Source organism: Pseudophryne corroboree, chromosome 2 (assembly GCF_028390025.1).
Source record: "Pseudophryne corroboree isolate aPseCor3 chromosome 2, aPseCor3.hap2, whole genome shotgun sequence".
NCBI lineage: Eukaryota > Metazoa > Chordata > Amphibia > Anura > Myobatrachidae > Pseudophryne > Pseudophryne corroboree.
Genome location: NC_086445.1, coordinates 699,511,213 through 699,532,438, shown reverse-complemented (window position 1 = coordinate 699,532,438; position 21,226 = coordinate 699,511,213). Strand labels below are relative to the sequence as shown.

At 45.9% G+C, this 21,226-nt stretch overlaps 1 protein-coding gene across 3 annotated transcripts in view; it reads left to right on the top strand.

Annotated features, from left to right (window-relative positions):
• Positions 1-1,400: 1,400 nt before the first annotated feature.
• Positions 1,401-21,226, top strand: part of OPTC (opticin) — a 297,868-nt gene continuing 278,042 nt past the window's right edge. The window contains exons 1-2 of one of the 3 annotated variants that reach the window (XM_063955276.1): positions 1,431-1,503; positions 18,695-18,773. The gene's annotated coding sequence lies outside the window, so the exon portion shown is untranslated. Of the gene's footprint in view, positions 1,504-18,694; positions 18,774-21,226 lie in introns of all 3 variants that reach the window. The other 2 variants (XM_063955275.1, XM_063955280.1) reach the window with 2 other exon arrangements.

Here is a 21,226-nt window from a genome sequence, read left to right as displayed (position 1 = left end):
GTTTACAATTCACTCCAATCCTTTGCTTTATTTGACTTCAGCACAGATAAAGTAAACGTATTATGGCATATGTAAGAAGACAGGGCACAACTGCTATATTAAGCACCAGTGTTATTTAGAAGAACTGAAGGAATGTACACAGAGACAGCTGCATTTGTTAAATAGGTTTATTGTGTTACTTTTTACATTTTATTGCAGTTCAGTGGCAGCTACAGAAATCAACAACACAAACCAGAAGCTGCTGGATGCTCATGACAAGGGTCTGTCTGATAAGACCACACAAACTGTTGCTTTGAAACTGCTTTTAAAAACAGTACACTTTGGGTGTGGCATATACTGGGGATCAGCCATTTAAAAATATGTCATTAGCAAAATGACACTATTGAGCCTATGAGACCCTTGCCACTTCTATTTGCAGGCTTCTTGCTTCTGCCCCTCTCATAGATTTTATCCCTGGTATCTGGATGATAGCTCTACAAAGTTTAGGTACAATGGACAGTCAATAGGTCGACATGCATTATGCTGATAGGTACAAAAGGTCGACATAGGAATGGTTGACAGGTACAAATGGTCGACATGTATTTTTGGGGGGTTTCACATGTTTTCCCAACATTTGCTTGATTTACTATCTACGTGAACTGTAACCCATGGAGAGCGAAGCGAGCCACCTTTCATGAAACATGGATCGTGAGGTGAGCTCAGTAGGGTCTACATTCTTACTGATGGTGGTCACAGAACATGAAATATACAGGTTTTCCCCCAAAATAACCCCAAAAACATGTCAATCCTTTTTGTGTCAACTGTTGTCATATCGACCTTTTGAATCTGTCGACCTTAACAACTCTCAACCTTCAACCTTTCATGTCTTGACCTTTTGTATCTGTCGACCTTTTGTACCTGTCGACCTAATGCATGCCGACCATGTGGTTGTCGCATTAACTGTTTAGACATTGTAGATCTGTAATGCCACACCCATTACGCCTCCCATATGTACCATTCTATTGAAATTGGCTAATAATATTAATCAAAGTAAGCATTATTAGGAGATACAGTACAATAATTTCTTACATAAAAAAGGAAATGGATTTAAGGTAGCTAAAAATACTTAACAGATGCTAGTGGAATACAGAAATGGGTTAAAGCTGTCTGAGCACCTAGCTGTCCTCCTCGGTTACAGGTTCAGACAGGACTGTTTTGCCTTTTGAGAAAAATCTGAGTGCCCTTGCTTCAACACCCCCCCCCCCCCCCCCCCGCCTTTCCCCCCTCCGAAAAAAACCACAACCCAGCCTAATTGGATAATACAAGGCCCTTGGGTCATTAGGTCCTATTGTAAGGGGTCCTTACTGACAGCTGTAACAATACAGCAGATTGGTTGCTCTCCCAAATCCTGCCCCCTCTGCTTTTCTCAGCACACACATAGCAATGAGCCCCTATTCAGCTTGTGTTTGAAACAGGGCTTGTGTTTTGAACAGAATCACTCTTGCTGATCCACTTGGCACACAGGTAAGGAGATGGTACATTTTGCTGCAATAGGGTGCGGGGAGAAATTGCTAAGAAACAACACAACTTGTCATGGTTTTAGTATTAGAAATAAAAAAACACTAGAATAATTAATGAACGCTCTAAAAAGAGTATTGCAAAACATGAACTGAAATAACTTTCTCTAATGTAGCAACAAAAGCCTTTAAAAAAAAGCGCAGAGCTAATAGAAAAGGCTGCCACTATTGGCATAGCTAGGAAGCAATCAAGCATGCCTGCTTATTATATTGCCAGGGCAAACCAAGCTTTGGTTGTGGGCGCCGTATTTATTTTTTAAAGAACAAGTTGTACAATGAGGTGCTTTCATCTATTCAATAAAATAGTACGACATTTTAGCAACATACTATTTTGCAAATGAATATGTACTTTAGTATAAGCACATATTATATAGAAGAATTCCACAGTCCCAGGAGTAATCCTTTGCAGTCTGTGAACTGATGAAACTATATTTATAACCAGTTCTCAACCTAGTTAAAAGCAATTACTGACACAATGTCAGCATTATATTTGTATGTTAAATGCACCCTTCCATTCAACGTGCTAGTTCTCATTGTACTTCATTAAAAGGGACAGTAAAACTTTATACAGAGAGTGAGAAAGCATGTCTCAGTGTCTACTGACTTATTGGGGAGACAGGAGCTATATAAATAACAATAATAATTTATTAGTATTAATGCTGTTATAAATGTTCCTACATTGTGGAAATACCTTTTCTGCCCGTCTCATTTCTAAAATCAATGGGACTTAACCTCCTCCCAAATCAATATGTAAACCTCCAACTAGCTAGTAGTGTTGACGAGATCCTTGATCAGTTTTCTAACCCAAGTTAAAAAATTATGTCAGGCAATTTGACCAAATTGCCTAGGTACAGTATTGTTCCAAATGTGGGCCACTCTTACTTTCATCAGATGTGCCGAATTGGGTTCTATGTAATGAGATTACTGGACAACCCAATTGGCCACAACACTGGCAGAAGTAAGCAGACAACAAACAATGGGGGTCATTCCGAGTTGTTCGCTCGTTATTTTTTTCTCGCAACGGAGCGATTAGTCGCTAATGCGCATGCGCAATGTCCGCATTGGGACTGCGCTAAGTAAATTTGCTATGCAGTTAGGAATTTTACTCACGGCATTACAAGGTTTTTTCTTCGTTCTGGTGATCGTAATGTGATTGACAGGAAGTGGGTGTTTCTGGGCGGAAACTGGCCGTTTTATGGGAGTGTGTGAAAAAATAAGAATTTACTTACCGATAATTCTATTTCTCGGAGTCCGTAGTGGATGCTGGGGTTCCTGAAAGGACCATGGGGGGATTAGCGGCTCCGCAGGAGACAGGGCACAAAAAGTAAAGCTTTAGGATCAGGTGGTGTGCACTGGCTCCTCCCCCTATGACCCTCCTCCAAGCCAGTTAGGTACTGTGCCCGGACGAGCGTACACAATAAGGGAGGAATTTTGAATCCCGGGTAAGACTCATACCAGCCACACCAATCACACCGTACAACTTGTGATCTAAACCCAGTTAACAGTATGATAACAGCGGAGCCTCTGAAAAGATGGCTCACAACAATAATAACCCGATTTTTGTAACTATGTACAAGTATTGCAGATAATCCGCACTTGGGATGGGCGCCCAGCATCCACTACGGACTCCGAGAAATAGAATTATCGGTAAGTAAATTCTTATTTTCTCTATCGTCCTAGTGGATGCTGGGGTTCCTGAAAGGACCATGGGGATTATACCAAAGCTCCCAAACGGGCGGGAGAGTGCGGATGACTCTGCAGCAGCGAATGAGAGAACTCCAGGTCCTCTTTTGCCAGGATATCAAATTTGTAGAATTTTACAAACGTGTTCTCCCCTGACCACATAGCTGCTCGGCAGAGTTGTAATGCCGAGACCTCTCGGGCAGCCGCCCAAGATGAGCCCACCTTCCTTGTGGAATGGGCCTTAACCGATTTAGACTGTGGCAGGCCTGCCTCAGAATGTGCAAGTTGAATTGTGTTACAAATCCAACGAGCAATCGCCTGCTTAGAAGCAGGCGCACCCAACTTGTTGGGTGCATACAGTATAAACAGCGAGTCAGATTTTCTGACTCCAGCTGTCCTGGAACATATTTTCAGGGCCCTGACAACTCCTAGCAACTTGGAGTCCTGCAAGTACCTAGTAGGTGCAAGGCACCACAATAAGCTGGTTCAGGTGAAACACTGACACCACCTTAGGGAGAGAACTGGGGACGAGTCCGCAGCTCTGCCCTGTCCGAATGGACAAACAGATATGGGCTTTTTTGAGAAAAAACCACCAATTTGACACTCGCCTGGTCCAGGCCAGGGCCAAGAGCATGGTCACTTTTTATGTGAGATGCTTCAAATCCACATATTTGACTGGTTTTAAACCAATGTGATTTGAGGAATCCCAGAACTACGTTGAGATCCCACAGTGCCACTGGAGGCACCAAAAAAGGGGTTTGTATATGCAATACTCCCTTGACAAACTTCTGGACTTCAGGAACTGAAGCCAATTCTTTCTGGAAGAAAATTTACAGGGCCGAATTTGAACCTTAATGGACCCCAATTTGAGGCCCACAGACACTCCTGTTTGCAGGAAATGCAGGAAACGACCGAGTTGAAATTTCTTTGTGGGGCCTTCCTGGCCTCACACCACGCAACATATTTTCGCCACACGTGGTGATAATGTTGTGCGGTCACCTCCTTTCTGGCTTTGACCAGGGTAGGAATGACCTCTTCCGGAATGCCTTTTTTTCCCTTAGGATCCGGCTTTCCATCGCCATGCCGACAAACGCAGCTGCGGTAAGTCTTGGAACAGACATGGTACTTGCTGAAGCAAGTCCCTTCTTAGCGGCAGAGGCCATAAGACCTCTGTAAGCATCTCTTGAAGTTCCGGGTACCAAGTTCTTCTTGGCCAATCCGGAGCCTTGAGTATAGTTCTTACTCCTCTACGTCTTATAATTCTCAGCACCTTAGGTATGAGAAGCAGAGGAGGAAACACATACACCGACTGGTACACCCACGGTGTTACCAGAACGTCCACATCTATTGCCTGAGGGTCTCTTGACCTGGCGCAATACCTGTCCCGTTTTTTGTTCAGACGGGACGCCATCATGTCCACCTTTGGTATTTCCCAACGGTTTACAATCATGTGGAAAAAACTTCTCAATGAAGTTTCCACTCTCCCTGGTGGAGGTCGTGCTGAGGAAGTCTGCTTCCCAGTTTCCATTCCCGGGATGAAAAACTGCTGACAGTGTTATCACATGATTTTCCGCCCAGCGAAAAGTCCTTGCAGTTTCTGCCATTGCCCTCCTGCTTCTTGTGTCGCCCTGTCTGTTTACGTGGGCGACTGCCGTGATGTTTTTCCCACTGGATCAATACCGGCTGACCTTGAAGCAGAGGTCTTGCTAAGCTTAGAGCATTATAAATTTACCCTTAGCTCCAGTATATTTATGTGGAGAAAAGTTTCCATACTTGATCACACTCCCTGGAAATTTTTTCCTTGTGTGACTGCTCCCCAGCCTCTCAGGCTGGGCTCCGTGGTTACCAGCATCCAATCCTGAATGCCGAATCTGCTGCCCTCTAGAAGATGAGCACTCTATAACCACCACAGGAGAGACACCCTTGTCCTTGGATATTGGGTTATCCGCTGATGCATCTGAAGATGCGATCCGGACCATTTGTCCAGCAGATCCCACTGAAAAGTTCTTACGTGAAATCTGCCGAATGGAATTGCTTCGTAGGAAGCCACCATTTTTACCAGGACCCTTGTGCAATGATGCACTGTTTTTAGGAGGTTCCTGACTTGCTCGGATAACTCCCTGGCTTTCTCTTCCGGGAGAAACACCTTTTTCTGGACTGTGTCCAGAATCATCCCTAGGCACAGCAGACGTGTCGTCGGGATCAGCTGCGATTTTGGAATATTTAGAATCCACCAGTGCTGATTGTAGCAGTATCCGAGATAGTGCTACTCCGACCTCCAACTGTTCCCTGGACTATGCCCCTATCAGGAGATCGTCCAAGTAAGGGATAATTAAGACGCCTTTTCTTCGAAGAAGAATCATCAATTCGGCCATTACCTTGGTAAAGACCCCAGGGTGCCGTGGACAATCCAAACGGCAGCGTCTGAAACTGATAGTGACAGTTCTGCACCACGAACCTGAGGTACCCTTAGTGAGAAGGGCAAATTTGGGACATAGAGGTAAGCATCCCTGATGTCCCGGGACACTATATAGTCCCCTTATTCCTGGTTCGTTATCACTGCTCTGAGTGACTTCATCTTAATTTGAACCTTTGTAAGTGTTCAAAAAAAATTTTTTAGAATAAGTCTCACCTAGCCTTCTGGCTTCAGTACCACAATATAGTGTGGAATAATACCCCTTTTCTGTAGTAGGAGGGGTAATTTAATTATCACCTGCTGGGAATACAGCTTGTGAATTTCTCGACATTCCCATCTGTACCCCCGGGATACTACTTGTAGGATCCAGGGGTCCTGTACGGTCTCAGCGCCATGCTGAGAACTTGTCAGACGCGGTGGAACGCTTCTGTTCCTGGGAATGGGCTGCCTGCTGCAGTCTTCTTCCCTTTCCTCTATCCCTGGGCAGATATGATCTTATAGGGACGAGAGGACTGAGGCTGAAAAGACGGTGTCTTTTTCTGCAGAGATGTGACTTAGGGTAAAAAACAGTGGATTTTCCAGCAGTTGCCGTGACCACCAGGTCCGATGGACCGACCCCAAACAAGTCCTCTTCCTGTATACGGCCATACTGTGCCGTTTGGAATCTGCATCACCTGACCACTGTCGTGTCCATAACATCTTCTGGCAGTTATGGACATCGCGTTTATTCATGATGCCAGAGTGCAAATATCCCTCTGTGCATCTCGCATATATAGAAATGCTCTATAGTCAATAAAATACTGTCCCTGTCAAGGGTATCAATATTTTTAGTCAGGGAATCCGACCAAGCCACCCTAGCTCTGCACATCCAGGCTGAGGCGATCGCTGGCCGCAGTATAACACCAGTATGTGTGTATATACTTTTTATTATATTTTCCAGCCTTGTCAGCTGGTCCTTGAGGACGGCCCTATCTATAGACGGTACCGCCACTTGTTTTGATAAGCGTGTGAGCGCCTTATCCACCTTAAAGGGTGTTTCCCAACGCGCCCTAACTTCTGGCGGGAAAGGGTATACCGCCCATAATTTTCTATCGGGGGGAACCCACGCATCATCACACACTTTATTTAATTTATCTGATTCAGGAAAAACTATGGTAGTTTTTTCACATCCCACATAATACCCTCTTTTGTGGTACTTGTAGTATCAGAAATACGTAACACCTCCTTCATTGCCTTTAACGTGTGGCCCTAATAAGGAATACGTTTGTTTATTCACCGTCGACACTGGATTCAGTGTCCCTGTCTGTGTCTGTGTCGACCGACTAAAGTAAACGGGCGTTTTAAAACCCTTGACGGTGTTTTTGAGACGTCTGGACCGTACTAATTGTTTGTCGGCCGTCTCATGTCGTCAACCGACCTTGCAGCGTGTTGACATTATCACGTAATTTCCTAAATAAGCCATCCATTCCGGTGTCGACTCCCTAGAGAGTGACATCACCATTACAGGCAATTGCTCCGCCTCCTCACCAACATCGTCCTCCTACCTGTCGACACACACGTACCGACACACAGCACACACACAGGGAATGCTCTGATAGAGGACAGGACCCACTAGCCCTTTGGAGAGACAGAGGGAGAGTTTGCCAGCACACACCAAAAACGCTATAATTATATAGGGACAACCTTATATAAGTGTTTTCCCTTATAGCATCTTAATATATATATAAGCATATCGCCAAATTAGTGCCCCCCCTCTCTGTTTTAACCCTGTTTCTGTAGTGCAGTGCAGGGGAGAGCCTGGGAGCCTTCCCTCCAGCCTTTCTGTGAGGGAAAATGGCGCTGTGTGCTGAGGAGATAGGCCCCGCCCCTTTTTCGGCGGCCTCGTCTCCCGCTCTTAACGGATTCTGGCAGGGGTTAAATATCTCCATATAGCCTCCGGAGGCTATATGTGAGGTATTTTTAGCCAAAATAGGTATTCATTTGCCTCCCAGGGCGCCCCCCTCCCAGCGCCCTGCACCCTCAGTGACTGCCGTGTGAAGTGTGCTGAGAGGAAAATGGCGCACAGCTGCAGTGCTGTGCGCTACCTTTAGAAGACTGAGGAGTCTTCTGCCGCCGATTCTGGACCTCTTCTTACTTCAGCATCTGCAAGGGGGCCGGCGGCAAGGCTCCGGTGACCATCCAGGCTGTACCTGTGATCGTCCCTCTGGAGCTGATGTCCAGTAGCCAAGAAGCCAATCCATCCTGCACGCAGGTGAGTTCACTTCTTCTCCCCTAAGTCCCTCGTTGCAGTGATCCTGTTGCCAGCAGGACTCACTGTAAAATAAAAAACCTAAGCTAAACTTTCCTAAGCAGCTCTTTAGGAGAGCCACCTAGATTGCACCCTTCTCGGCCGGGCACAAAAATCTAACTGGCTTGGAGGAGGGTCATAGGGGGAGGAGCCAGTGCACACCACCTGATCCTAAAGCTTTACTTTTTGTGCCCTGTCTCCTGCGGAGCCGCTAATCCCCCCATGGTCCTTTCAGGAACCCCAGCATCCACTAGGACGATAGAGAAAACGCCACCGTTTCTGGGAAAAACGCGGGAGTGGCTGGAGAAACGGAGGAGTGTCTGGGCGAACGCTGGGTGTGTTTGTGACGTCAAACCAGGAACGACAAGCACTGAACTGATTGCAGATGCCGAGTAAGTCTGGAGCTACTCAGAAACTGCTAAGAAGTGTCTATTCGCAATTCTGCTAATCTTTCGTTCGCAATTTTGATAAGCTAAGATTCACTCCCAGTAGGCGGCGGCTTAGCGTGTGCAAAGCTGCTAAAAGCAGCTTGCGAGCGAACAACTCGGAATGACCCCATTATGCAGTCATTTCACATTATTAAAACAGAAAAATCTAAGATATCTGTTCAGTTAACATGTGTTAGGTTCAACATTCTGTGCGGAAGCACAAAACATTTTATTTTTTTCTTTTATGACACATTTTCAATGTACCATTAGATAGATAGATAGATAGATAGATAGATAGATAGATAGATAGATAGATAGATAGATAGATAGATAGATAGATAGATAGATAGATAGATATGGAACAAGCTATGTCTTCACATAAAAATTATCAGTATGGGCCTGATTCAGACGTGACGATTATCGAATGACTGCGTATGCATCGCTATGCACAGGTGCGACGCCAAACAGCGACAGAATGGTGCAAAAATTTTAAGCGCTAGGCGTACGCAAGGTGATTGACAGGAAGCGGATGTTTGTCGGTGGTAACTGGCCATTTTCTGGGAGTGTCAGGAAAAATGCAGGCGTGCCCAAGCGTTTTCTGGGAGGGTGTGTGACGTCAGCTCCGGCCCCGAACAGCCTGATTTTATCACACTGTAGGAGTAAGTCCTGGGCTACGCAAAGACTGCACAGACTGGAAAAATCATGTGATGGTGAGTGAGTTGCGAACGGATTTGCAGCTGTCCGCTGTCTGGCTAAGTTTTCACATGGCGTACGCATGCATTTGCATACTTGCACGGGGCGACTATCTGATCGCAGCCCTCTGCAAATTTGCATTGGAGAGATTAGGTCTGAATTAGGCCCAATATGTCACTGTCAGAAGTTTAGAGCAGGAATGTCTAATTGAAATGACACCTAGAGGCCAAACTTAGTGGGTTGGCCTCAGCATATTTCCATTCTCCTGAATGGAATTTCAAGAAAAAAACCTCATAAATACTTATGAGTTTTGTTCTCAGGGCTCATTTTCCATGCTACTGGACACAGCAAGAGGGGGAAAAATACCTGTGACATTTTAAAGAAAAGTAACCAAACCCTTAATTTTTATGTACTTAAAGACTTGCTACAAATATCCCAATAGCAATTATTGCATTACTTAAGGGATTAACAAATCTTTTAACATATTTATGGATCCCATTAAAATATATCACAAAATATTTAATGAATTTTGACTGCATTTGCAATTTAGAATGACAACATTTTATTGACTGCATTTGTAAACATTAAAGAACAGTGCTAAATGTAGGATACTTAACAGACAGAACAGATCCAATGGTGGGTTTTATATTAAGACTAAACCTTGATGGGTTTTTTTTTAATTATTATTATTATTATTATTATTATTATTATTATTATTATTATTATTATTTCAAAACATAATAGGTTATTTTTTTTTTTTTATATGGTTGCTTTCAAGAATGGTGAAATTTATTAAGTCCTTATTTACCACTATTGTATATATTGTTTTCTAAAATGAAAATGCTAAAAACTCCTAAGAGTTCACAAAACATTTGATCCATGTTAGACTCTGCACATCTGGGCTTAGTATTGCAAACCGAGTTGACTCCACCAGAATGAGTGGGTGTGATTCATTGCAACCCACAATAGACTAATACCATTTTCAGATAGCAATCTCGGGTCGCACCGGGAAATGTACACGGGTCCCTCCCAGATGCAACCTGCGAAGAGAGTGAGACCCCTTTCAGACTGGCAATGTGACCCGGCAATAGGTCGGGTTGTCATCGGGGGGCAGGAGTGGAGGCAGCGTCTGCATCATCAGGGGCGGGAGCGGAGGCTGCGATTGGAGATGAGATCATCTCCACGACACCTATGCCATAGTGTGAACTACGGGTAACCCATTTGCACCGCACCAGACCCGGGAATAACCCTGCTTTATTCCCAGGTTGAAATACCAGGTCAGGCGACCCGGGAATTCGGGACTTACCCCTTTCACACTGCACACTGACAATATATCGGGTTATTTGTGTGGTGTGAATGGGGTATTATAGACCATGTGTCATGTACCACATGAGAGAAGCATGAAGAATGGGAGCCACAGGCCTAGCACTATGTCGAACAAGGAGATTCTGTAAGGGTCCTTTTGAGGGATCCATCTATTTACCTAAAAAAAGAAAAAAAAACTTTAAGAGCTTTCTCAGGCCAATATTCAATCCACTGAAGAAAATGAGAAAGTTGGGAAGCAAGGTAATATTATAAGCCCAAATCAGGTAGGGCTAGCCTTTCATTAGCCTTGGGGTTTTGGGTCTTGCCCATCTGCCACACTAAACCTAGAAGGAGACATGGTGATTTACAGTATGTTTGAAATACTATGGCTGGTAGATAAATAGATGAGTGCTACAAACAATATAAATACTTGGGCTGCAAGACAATTTTAACTAGATTGACATGCCCCATCATTGTAAATATACAGTCCAACTGGATCTGGTCAACATACCGGTGTTTAGGATGCTGGCAGTCAGAATACCGACTCCGGAATCCCAACACCGGTCAGAATATCGACGCCGGCATCTATCACAATGACGGAGCCAAAATCCCCACTGTATTCATCTTGAACGTAAGTATGTCGGGGCTTGTAACGGTTAGGTTGCGGAGTAAGGGAGAGTTAGGGTTAGGCACCACCTAGGTCAACATGGTCATTAGGTCAACATGTACTATGTCGACATGTACTAGGACGACATTGAAAAATGTCGATATGATGGTTTTTTTCTTTTTTTGGTGTCGTTTTCTTCGGAAAGTGATGGGGAACTCCAATTAGTGCACTGTGTCCCCTCACATGGCTTGCTTCGCTCGTCATGCTTCGGGCAAGGTGCCTCGCTCTGCTACCGCTGCTCCCGTCACAGGTTACTATTCCCAGTCGTAGTCCACGTGGATCGTAAAGTATGGGAAAGTAAAAAAAAAGGTAAAAAACTCATGTCGACATTTTACCATGTCGACCCAGTACATGCCGACCTAATGATCATGTCGACCAATAGTGGTTGACCCAATAGCTGTCGACCTAAGTCTTGTCAACCTAATGACTGTATCCTGGCTGCGGTGGGGGGGGGGGGGGGGTTAGGCTGCAGGAAGGAAGGGTTAGCTTACTTACCTGGTAGGTTTATGGATGCTGTGCGACGGGATGCTGCTTTCAGTATTCAAATCACCGGGATCCCAATACTATCCCAGTCTAACATATTTAAAGTTATCCCATGCCACCCAAATTCCCATACAGTATATATAAATTAAATCATCCATACTAATGTGTGGTTGGTAATGGTATCTCTAGTTATTCCTAGCCTAGCAGGAAAATATGGAACTTGTCACAATTTATTCAAAGGCCAGAAAAATCCACAAACCAATTGACCACTGTTAGAGCAACAGAATTGACTTTATTTGCCAAAAAAAAAAAAAAAACACAGAAAATCATCTGCATACAAATAAACAGTCATCACTGTATCAGGGGGCAGCCAACCCTGTTCAGACACCGCCCAACCTGCCTGAGCGCACACCATCATAAGTCTGCTCCCGTCATTTCTGACATCATGTATTAAATTCTGTAGCATTGTTGTAGCTATTTCTTCATAATGTACTTGCACTCCAAGACATTAATTGCTAAGAAACAGACATCCTCTTGTCTATGTAATCAGCTACTACCTGATATTTTCCCATGTATTACGGAGTACATATATTGCTTCACACTTATGGGGTGATTCAGACCTGATTGCTGTGCTACTAATGTTGCTGTCCTGCGATCGGATAGTTGCCGCCCATGGGGGAGTGGAAATTTGCCCGTGCAAGTGTGCGATCGCATGCGGGCAGCTGCAAATCCGTTCGCATATCAATCAGTAATGTGCAGTGTGTGCGCAGCCCAGAACTTACTCCTACAGTGCTAAAAGTACTTCCTGATCGAGTCAGGAGTTGACATCACACACCCTCCCTGAAAATGCTTGGTAACGCTATAATTTTTCCAGACGCTCCCAGTAACGGTCAGTTACCACCCACAGTCTCTTCCTGTCAATCACCTTGCAAACGCCAGTGCGAATGACATTTTCACACCATCCTGCCCGCTGTGCGAAAACGCACAGCAGTAATCAGGTCTGAATCAGGACCTTAAGCCTGTTTTACCAATGGTTCTCTCTACATCATCTGAGTTTGGACTGTCACTTCCACAATCCTTCATACTTTAGTTGCATTTCCATAGCAAGCTTCAATGTTGTATAATTTTCTGCACCTTTTCATTTGATAAATCCCATTATAGGTGTAGCTCCTATGCATGCCCTTGACTGACATGCAGTATTTCTGAAGCTTCTGTAGTCTAATCAGTATCTGTAGGGACATTTTGATAGAAATGCTTTTCTCATACTGGGCGGGATGTACTAAAGGAAAAATGCGGGCAAAAATCCGAAAACCTTCACTTACGGACTGCGGTAGATAACGACAGATTTTACTATAGAAACCCATATGCTATTTCTTCCTGATCCACCTGCAGATGAGCTATGGCACGCTCAGCTGGGATAGTCTGTCTTGAAGAAGTACTGGAGCAATGGTGATGAATGCAGAGCTGAAGTCCACAAACAAAATCCTGGCATAGGTGTTGGGAGAGTCTAGATGCTGGAGGATGAAATGGAGTCCCATGTTAGCTGCGTCGTCTACTGACCTATTGGCTCTGTAGGTGAACTGCAGTGGCTCTGCAGATGAACTGCAGTATCTAATCTCCCTAAATCCCTTCCAGACAGATGAGGAGTCATTGGCTGAAAATTGATGTTCCAGCTCCTCAGAGTACTGTGGTTTGGCTTCCTTGATCGCCTTGCCAAACGTGTACTTGGCCAATTAAAAGCTGTCTCCACTCTTGAATGCCATCTCCTTCTCCAAACAAAGCTGTCCGAGTCTTGCTGTGAACCAGGGTTGTCATTGTTTTAACTCACCCTGAGGTCACAGTCTCTGTATATTCATCCAGGATATTGCAGACAGTCCTAAACATTTATCAGTCTGTGTTTTCAAGGCAGTCACGCAGTTCCTTCATTGCTTCTATGTTGCTCTAAATCTTGGATCTCCTCATGACAGGTTTAGAAAGTTTTACTTTCTGCCTATATGCCAGGATCAGATGAATAAGAGAAAAACCAAAAGGGTTTTCCCACACACCCCAAGGGTTATTAGTAAGAAGACCTGTATAGTATATGGTAATAGAAAATTTAGAGATCTTGGTTACATATATTTAAAATATGATAAGCCTCCAGGCCACTTCAAGCCGTCTCTGTTACTCGAAGTCCCTAATACTAAGTATAAGTCTAGATTGCAGACCCCACAAAGCTGTCTCAGGCCAAACCACCCCAGGGCAGCACACCATGGAAATATGTGTTAATAGGAAAGAAACAAGAGCTGGATGTTAAAAAGTGATTTATTTGTGATTTATATGTTATTTATTTAGCACTTTTGTAACACGTCTATTCATGTTTCCACTAACACTAGTATCTGAGTATTTTACTAACACCTTTACTTAACACCTAGCTCTTGCTTCCTTACTATTTTCTTGTCTAGAACCCCCTCCTGCAGCACCTGAGTAATGTTACCAGTTTGATTTGAGCAGTTTGCCATTATATATTTATATAAATTATATATTTCTGATGAATAAGATAGTCCTATAGCCGTTCAGGGCACCATGTGATAAGCTCTACTGGTAGTTTTGTAACAGTAATCCAAAATCTTCTCCTCCCTGGTCAGACATTTAATTAGCTGTTTATATTGGGGGGATTGTAAGTTAAATTTCCCTTTTTAAAGTCCCCAAGGACAATAACCAGGGAGTCTAGGTTCCCTCTCTCCACTCCTAATATTTGGTCTGCAAGCTGGCACATCGGCTTGTGGGTGAATGTAGACACTGGCAATATGAAGGAAATTAATTCATGTGGGAAATAATTCAATCTACATAGTGTGAAACGTGTATCCATTTTAAACTATAATTCCCGACAGTCTGCAGAACTTCTCTTTGTGATAGTCCCATTAATGGAGGAGCCCGAGAGGGCCCATGCTAGGTAGGAGGCTGGGAGCAATTAAAGGTGAGAAGTAGTCCGGGACAAGGAGGCGTCTAATAATGTAATTTTGCTGGCGCTGAGCAGTGTTTGCTGTCAGGTGTTTATTGAAGAGAGGGGGAAAAGAGAGTGCTGTGAGGTGTTTAATGAAGTGGAGATTCTGTGAGGTGATTTTTGAAAGGGGGGTGTCTGTGAGGTGGTTCCACCCCACCACCCTGTTCTCTGCCATTTGGGCCTTGAGGCCATTGCAAGGGTATCAAGGCTGTTTGGACCCTGTTGGATGTTGCCCTATTGTTGCTGGTTGCGAAGGGACCCCCATAACAGTTCAAGCTTCAGGGTCCCAAAAATGTAGATCCGCCACTGCTGCTAATAGTCATCATCATTCCATATCATTGCACCTGCTCTACAGTATTCACAAGAGATATCCCTCCTTCCACTTTTAATTATGTCTCACGTAGAGGGGCTAAAGGCACAAAAGGGTCAGAAGGTGGGCTCTGATGGCACGTAAGGGGAAAGTGGTGAGGTCTGATGGTATATAATGGGCATGTGAGGGGTCTTATAGCACATAAGGGACATGTGAAGGGGTCTGATGGCACATAAGGGACATGTGGAGTGGTCTGATGGCACCGAAGGGGCATGTGGAGAAGTCTGGTGGCACATGAGGGGCATGTTTAGATGTCTGAGGGGAACATTTGGAGATGTAGATTTTGATTGCCCACAGAAAGGGAGATACGACACACAATTATTTTGAATGAGACCTTCTCCACTTCTCTATATATCTTTTCTTAATGATTTGGTGCTATTAACAACATGATAAGTAATGCATGAGGCTGCTAACGCCTCTCCACGGGTATGAAAGAGGTTAATGCAGCACAGTGGCTGACAGACACTGTGACAGGGTGGATAGAGATTTGCAGCCAAGAAAGGAAAAGCTGATCTTCCATTGTTTATACTGACAGGGAGAGTGGAAGAGATAACATTATGAGGATAGGAATTCACACAGAGATCACACCGATATCCAGCAATCGTAAATGTAGTAAATTACAGAAACCTCTGCACAGAAGAGATATAGGGGTATATGCAATTGCGGTCGAATTCCCGAAAATTTCGAAAAACGGGACATTTTCGCCCCCCAAAAAAATTCGACAATGCAATTCAGTACTTTTCGCAAAAAAAACGGACTTTCCAAATTCGACTTTTTGAAATTCGACATTTGTCAAATTCAACATTTCTGCAATGGTACAAATGCAGCAATTCGACAAAAGTATATTCAATTGAAGATTGTAAATTCGACAACAGTGCTTTTAGACAGTAAATTCGTCATTTTCAATCCGCCACACTTTGCTGGCGGAATCTAATAAAAAAATTTAAAAACATGTTTTTTTTGTGTGTGTTTTTTATTGGTAATAGCATATCTATTGATATTAGAAGGGATTAGGTACTTGGTTTGTCTATTTTGGAGGCTCAAGTATTATTTATATATTTTTAAAAATATTCATTTTTTTTAATGGAAGGTAAAAATCTGAAAAAAAAATGCGTGGGGTCCCCCCTCCAAAGCATAACCAGCCTCAGGCTCTTCGAGCCGGTCCTGGTTCTAAAAATCCGGGGGAAAAACTGACAGGGGATCCCCCGTATTTTTAAAACCAGCACCGGGCTCTGCGCCTGGTGCTGGTGCAAAAAATATGGGGGACAAAAAGAGTAGGGGTCCCCCGTATTTTTTACACCAGCACCGGGCTCCACTAGCTGGACAGATAATGCCACAGCCGGGGGTCACTTTTATACAGCGCCCTGCGGCCGGGGCATTAAATACCCAACTAGTCACCCCTGGCCGGGGTACCCTGAAGGAGTGGGGACCCCTTCAATCAAGGGGTCCCCCCCCCCAGCCACCCAAGGGCTAGGGGTGAAGCCCGAGGCTGTCCCCCCCATCCAAGGGCTGCGGATGGGGGGCTGATAGCCTTTTGAAAAATGAAAGAATATTGTTTTTTCCAGTAGTACTACAAGTCCCAGCAAGCCTCCCCCGCAAGCTGGTACTTGGAGAACCACAAGTACCAGCATGCGGGAGAAAAACGGGCCCGCTGGTACCTGTAGTTCTACTGGAAAAAAAATACCCAAATAAAACAGGACACACACACCGTGAGAGTAAAACTTTACATGTCGACACACACATACTTACCTATGTTCACACGCCGACCTCTGTCCACTTGTCCAAGTAGAATCCACGGTGTACCTGAAAATAAAATTATACTCACCTCAATCCAGTGTCCTGTGATTTGTAATCCACGTACTTGGCAAAACAAAAAAACAAATACCCGGACCACACGGACTGAAAGGGGTCCCATGTTTACACATGGGACCCCTTTCCACCGAATGCAGAGACCCCCCGTGACTCCTGTCACAGAAAGGTCCCTACAGCCAATCAGGAAGCGCCACTTCGTGGCACTCTCCTGATTGGCTGTATGCGCGTCTGAGCTGGCAGACAGCGCACCGCACAGCTCCCTCCATTAGTTTCAATGGTGGGAACTTTGCAGTCAGCGGTGGGGTTACCCGCGGTCAGCGGCTGACCGCGGGTGACCTCACCACTGCCCGCAAAGTTCCCACCATTGAAAGTAATGGAGGGGGCTATGCAATGCGCGTCTGAGCTTAGACGCGCAGAGCCAATCAGGTGAGTGCCACGAAGTGGCGCTTCCTGATTGGCTGAAGGGACCTTTCTGTGACAGGAGTCACGGGGGGTCTCTGCATTCGGGGAAAGGGGTCCCATGTGTAAACATGGGACCCCTTTCAGTCCGCCTGGTCCGGGTGTTCGTTTTTTTTTTTTTTTTTGCCAAGTACGTGGATTATAATAAAAGACCAGGACACTGGATCAGGTGAGCATAATTTTATTCACAGGTACCCCGGATCGTCGGCGACATTGGAGACGTGGCAGTCGGCGGGTCAACATAGTATGTGTGTGTCGGCATGTATGAAATAAACTTTTACTTTCACGGTGTCTGTGTCCTGTTTTTATTTGGGTATTTTTTTTCCAGTAGAACTACAGGTACCAGTGGGCCCGTTTTTCTCCCGCATGCTGGTACTTGTGGTTCTCCAAGTACCAGCTTGCGGGGGAGGCTTGCTGGGACTTGTAGTACTACTGGAAAAAACAACATTCTTTCATTTTTCAAAAGGCTATCAGCCCCCCATCCACAGCCCTTGGATGGGGGGGACAGCCTCGGGCTTCACCCCTAGCCCTTGGGTGGCTGGAGGAGGGGGACCCCTTGATTGAAGGGGTCCCCACTCCTCCAGGGTACCCCGGCCAGGGGTGACTAGTTGCGTATTTAATGCCACGGCCGCAGTGCACTGTATAAAAGTGACCCCCGGCTGTGGCATTATCTACCCAGCTAGTGGAGCCCGATGCTGGTGTAAAAAATACGGGGGACCCCTACTCTTTTTGTCCCCCGTATTTTTTGCACCAGCACCTGGCGCAGAGCCCGGTGCTGGTTTTAAAAAAACAGGGGATCCCCTGTCAGTTTTTCCCCCGGATTTTTAGAAACAGGACCGGCTTGAAGAGCCCGAGGCTGGTTATGCTTAGGAGGGGGGACCCCACGCAATTTTTTTTCGGGTTTTTTACCGTTTTTTTTGTTTTTGTTTTTTTAACATTTTTAAAAATCTAATCAAAATCCGTCAAATCGGACGTTTTTCGACAGCGGGACTGTCGAATCCGTTTTTTATTGAATATGTTGAATTCCGGCACCCACCTGCCGGAATTTGACGGTCGAATTGTGTCGAATTAAAAAACAGGCGAAAAATTGCCACGGTTTGCCAGCAATTGCATATACCCCAATGTGGCTGCCACTTCCCAGGAGGTTCTTACACAGCACATGAATAAATATTTACAGCAAAAATCAGCAGTTATATATACTTCATTCAGGCCATCCCCGTCACCTTCCCCGACAGCCAGTCTGAGTAAGCTTCAGCATACACAAACTGACCATGGTCTGCTACCATTGCGAGTTATGACCGATAGTCGCGATGGTGATCAGATGTTTCCCTGTGGCTGTGCAATTCCTTACAATTTGGAACCAGGCCCATAGGGATTTATTACATACAAAGGAATCTAAAGAGACATTTTCCCATGCACGGTGCACAATGGCAGGGCCGAAACTAGGGGGGAGCTAGGGGGTCACGCGCCCCGGGCGCTGGAGCGGGGGGGGGGCGCTAGGCAGGCTGTTTCCACAGCCAAAATATAATTTATACCATTATTGATTTTATAGGTGCTCAAATCTACTGCACTATTAGGCACTTGTTCAGATGGGCATGAATCCAGACGCTGAGAACGCAGATGGCTTCTGGGTAAGTATTGTACCCCTACTCACCCCTTCTGCAGCCTAACCCTAACAGTCCCCTCCCACAGCCTAACACTAACTGTCCCCTCCGCAGCCTAACCCTATCCCCCCCGATCCCCCCCCCCCCCCCGCAGCCTATCCCTAACCTCCCCGCCCGTGCAGCATAGCCCATACTTGTCTACTTTTGAAAACTAGCTTAAGGGAGATTCCAGGTGGCAGCAGAATGTGCCATTGAGGGGTGTGTCTAGCTCCGCCCAAATGGTGTGTCTAGCTCTGCCTATGGGCGTAGTTAATGCCACTATGGGGTGTGTCCTGCAATGGCAGTTGAAAACTATAGCACTATAAGCAGCAAAAAAAAAAACCAGAGTAATAATATAGGTACACTATACACAGTGTACATTCAAGAGAAGAGACGGAGAAATAGAAAATCTATATACACTGGTGCAGGATATATATTACACCCACATATACAATAATAAATACTTTGGCGCCCCTGGAGTATTTTTGCGCATGCCAAAGGCGCTTGCCTGAAAAAATAATGGGGGTGTGATCTCACGGAAAAACCCAGTTGTAGTGCTCCTCACACATTATGCCCACATCAGTAGTGCTCCTTACACATTACGCCCACATCAGTAGTGCTCCTTACACATTACGCCCACATCAGTAGTGCTCCATACACATTACGCCCACATCAGTAGTGCTCCGTACACAGTATGCCCACAGTATTAGTGCCCCTTACACATTAGTATACATTACTTTCAGGAGTGAGGACACTTGATGGTACTGGGAGCCTGGCCTGCTGACTCAAGGAGTGCCACCCACTGCTGCCTCTGCTAACATATGCATGCAGGCTCAGCAGAGTCCTTAGGTCTGGGACTCCTCGCAAACCACCCATCGCAGTCCAATGCCAGTGTGACTTGCTGTCGCCTGGAACAGCAGCCGCCTAAGCAAAGGAGCCGCGGCTCACCCACAAACACAATGGCGCTGTGCAGGCAGCTAAGACACAGACTGCCACTTCCCCCACTAGAGCTTATTTCTGCATGTGGCTGACTGGGACCGGGTCAGGGCGCCCTACTCTGGTGCATACCCAGTGTAGCTATCAGTGGTGCAAGTAGAAAAAGTGTCAGTGGTACTGTGTGCGCGCGCCGAAGGCGCTTGAGCCCAAAAAATGGTTGTGGTCAAATGCCACATGGGGCATGGCCAATAAAAATGGGGGCATGATATACATATGGGGGGGCCAGATACACATATGACCCCAATAGTGCCAGATACACATATGCTCTCACAGTGCCAGATATGCCCCCACCGTGCCAGATACGCCCCCACCATGCCAGATATGCCCCCACAGTGCCAGATACACAAATGTCCCACGGTGCCAGATACACAAATGTCCCACGGTGCCAGATACACAAAAGCCCCATGGTGCCAGATACACATTGCTCCACAGTGCCAGATACAAATTTCCTTCCTTTGTGCCAGATACACATTGCCCCAAAGTGCCAGATACACAAATGCCCCACGGTGCTAGATACACAAATGCCCTATGATATCAGTTACACAAATGCCTCACTGTGCCAGATGCACAAATTCCCCCTAGCAGTGCCATATATGCCCCCACAGTGCCAGATACACATTGCCCCACAGTGCCAGATACACATTGCCCCACAGTGTCAGATGCACATTGCCCCAGAGTGCCAGATACACATTGCCCCACAGTGTCAGATACACATTGCCCCAGAGTGTACCCCCCCCTGCTGCTCACCGCTGCCTCTGCTATGTGAGGGGAGGAGAGCACCTCTCCTGCCCCTCAATGCTTGTGAAGTCCGGTCTCCGGTGGCGGGTATCTCGAATGAGGCACCGGTTGGTTAGCCAATTAAAGCTAGCGGACCGGCAGCCAATCAGGAGCCGTGGCTGCCGGTACGCGAGCTCTGATTGGCTAACAAACCGGTGCCTTATTGAAATTTACCCCGCCGCCAGAGACCGGACATCACAGAGCATTGATGGGCAGGAGAGGCGCTGCGCTCTACTCCCCTCACACAGCAGCGGGCTGCAGGTATGGTGTATGGCCCGGCGGTATGGCGTACCAGCTAGGAATGTCTTACCGGTATGCCGTAGAACCATACTTGCAGCACTGGTATCTATAGAACCACCCTGTCCAGTATACATTACATTATACACAGCATACAGTACACAGACCCCCATAATTACACCCAGTACCACATTACATTAAAAACAGCATACAGTACATAGCAGTGGCGTGCGGTGAGGTCAGTGGCTGGTGAGGCACTGCAGCCAAAATGTTCGACGAGTCCCGACGATGCCCGCTACCGCCTCCGAGCTGAAACCCGCTTCCGCCACTGACCCTGCATGCCTTGAAAGCAAACGCGCTCCCAGAAAACTGGTTGTGGTCTTGCAGTGAGAGTGACAGGGAGAGGGTGATGCCAGGAGAGGGTGACAGCA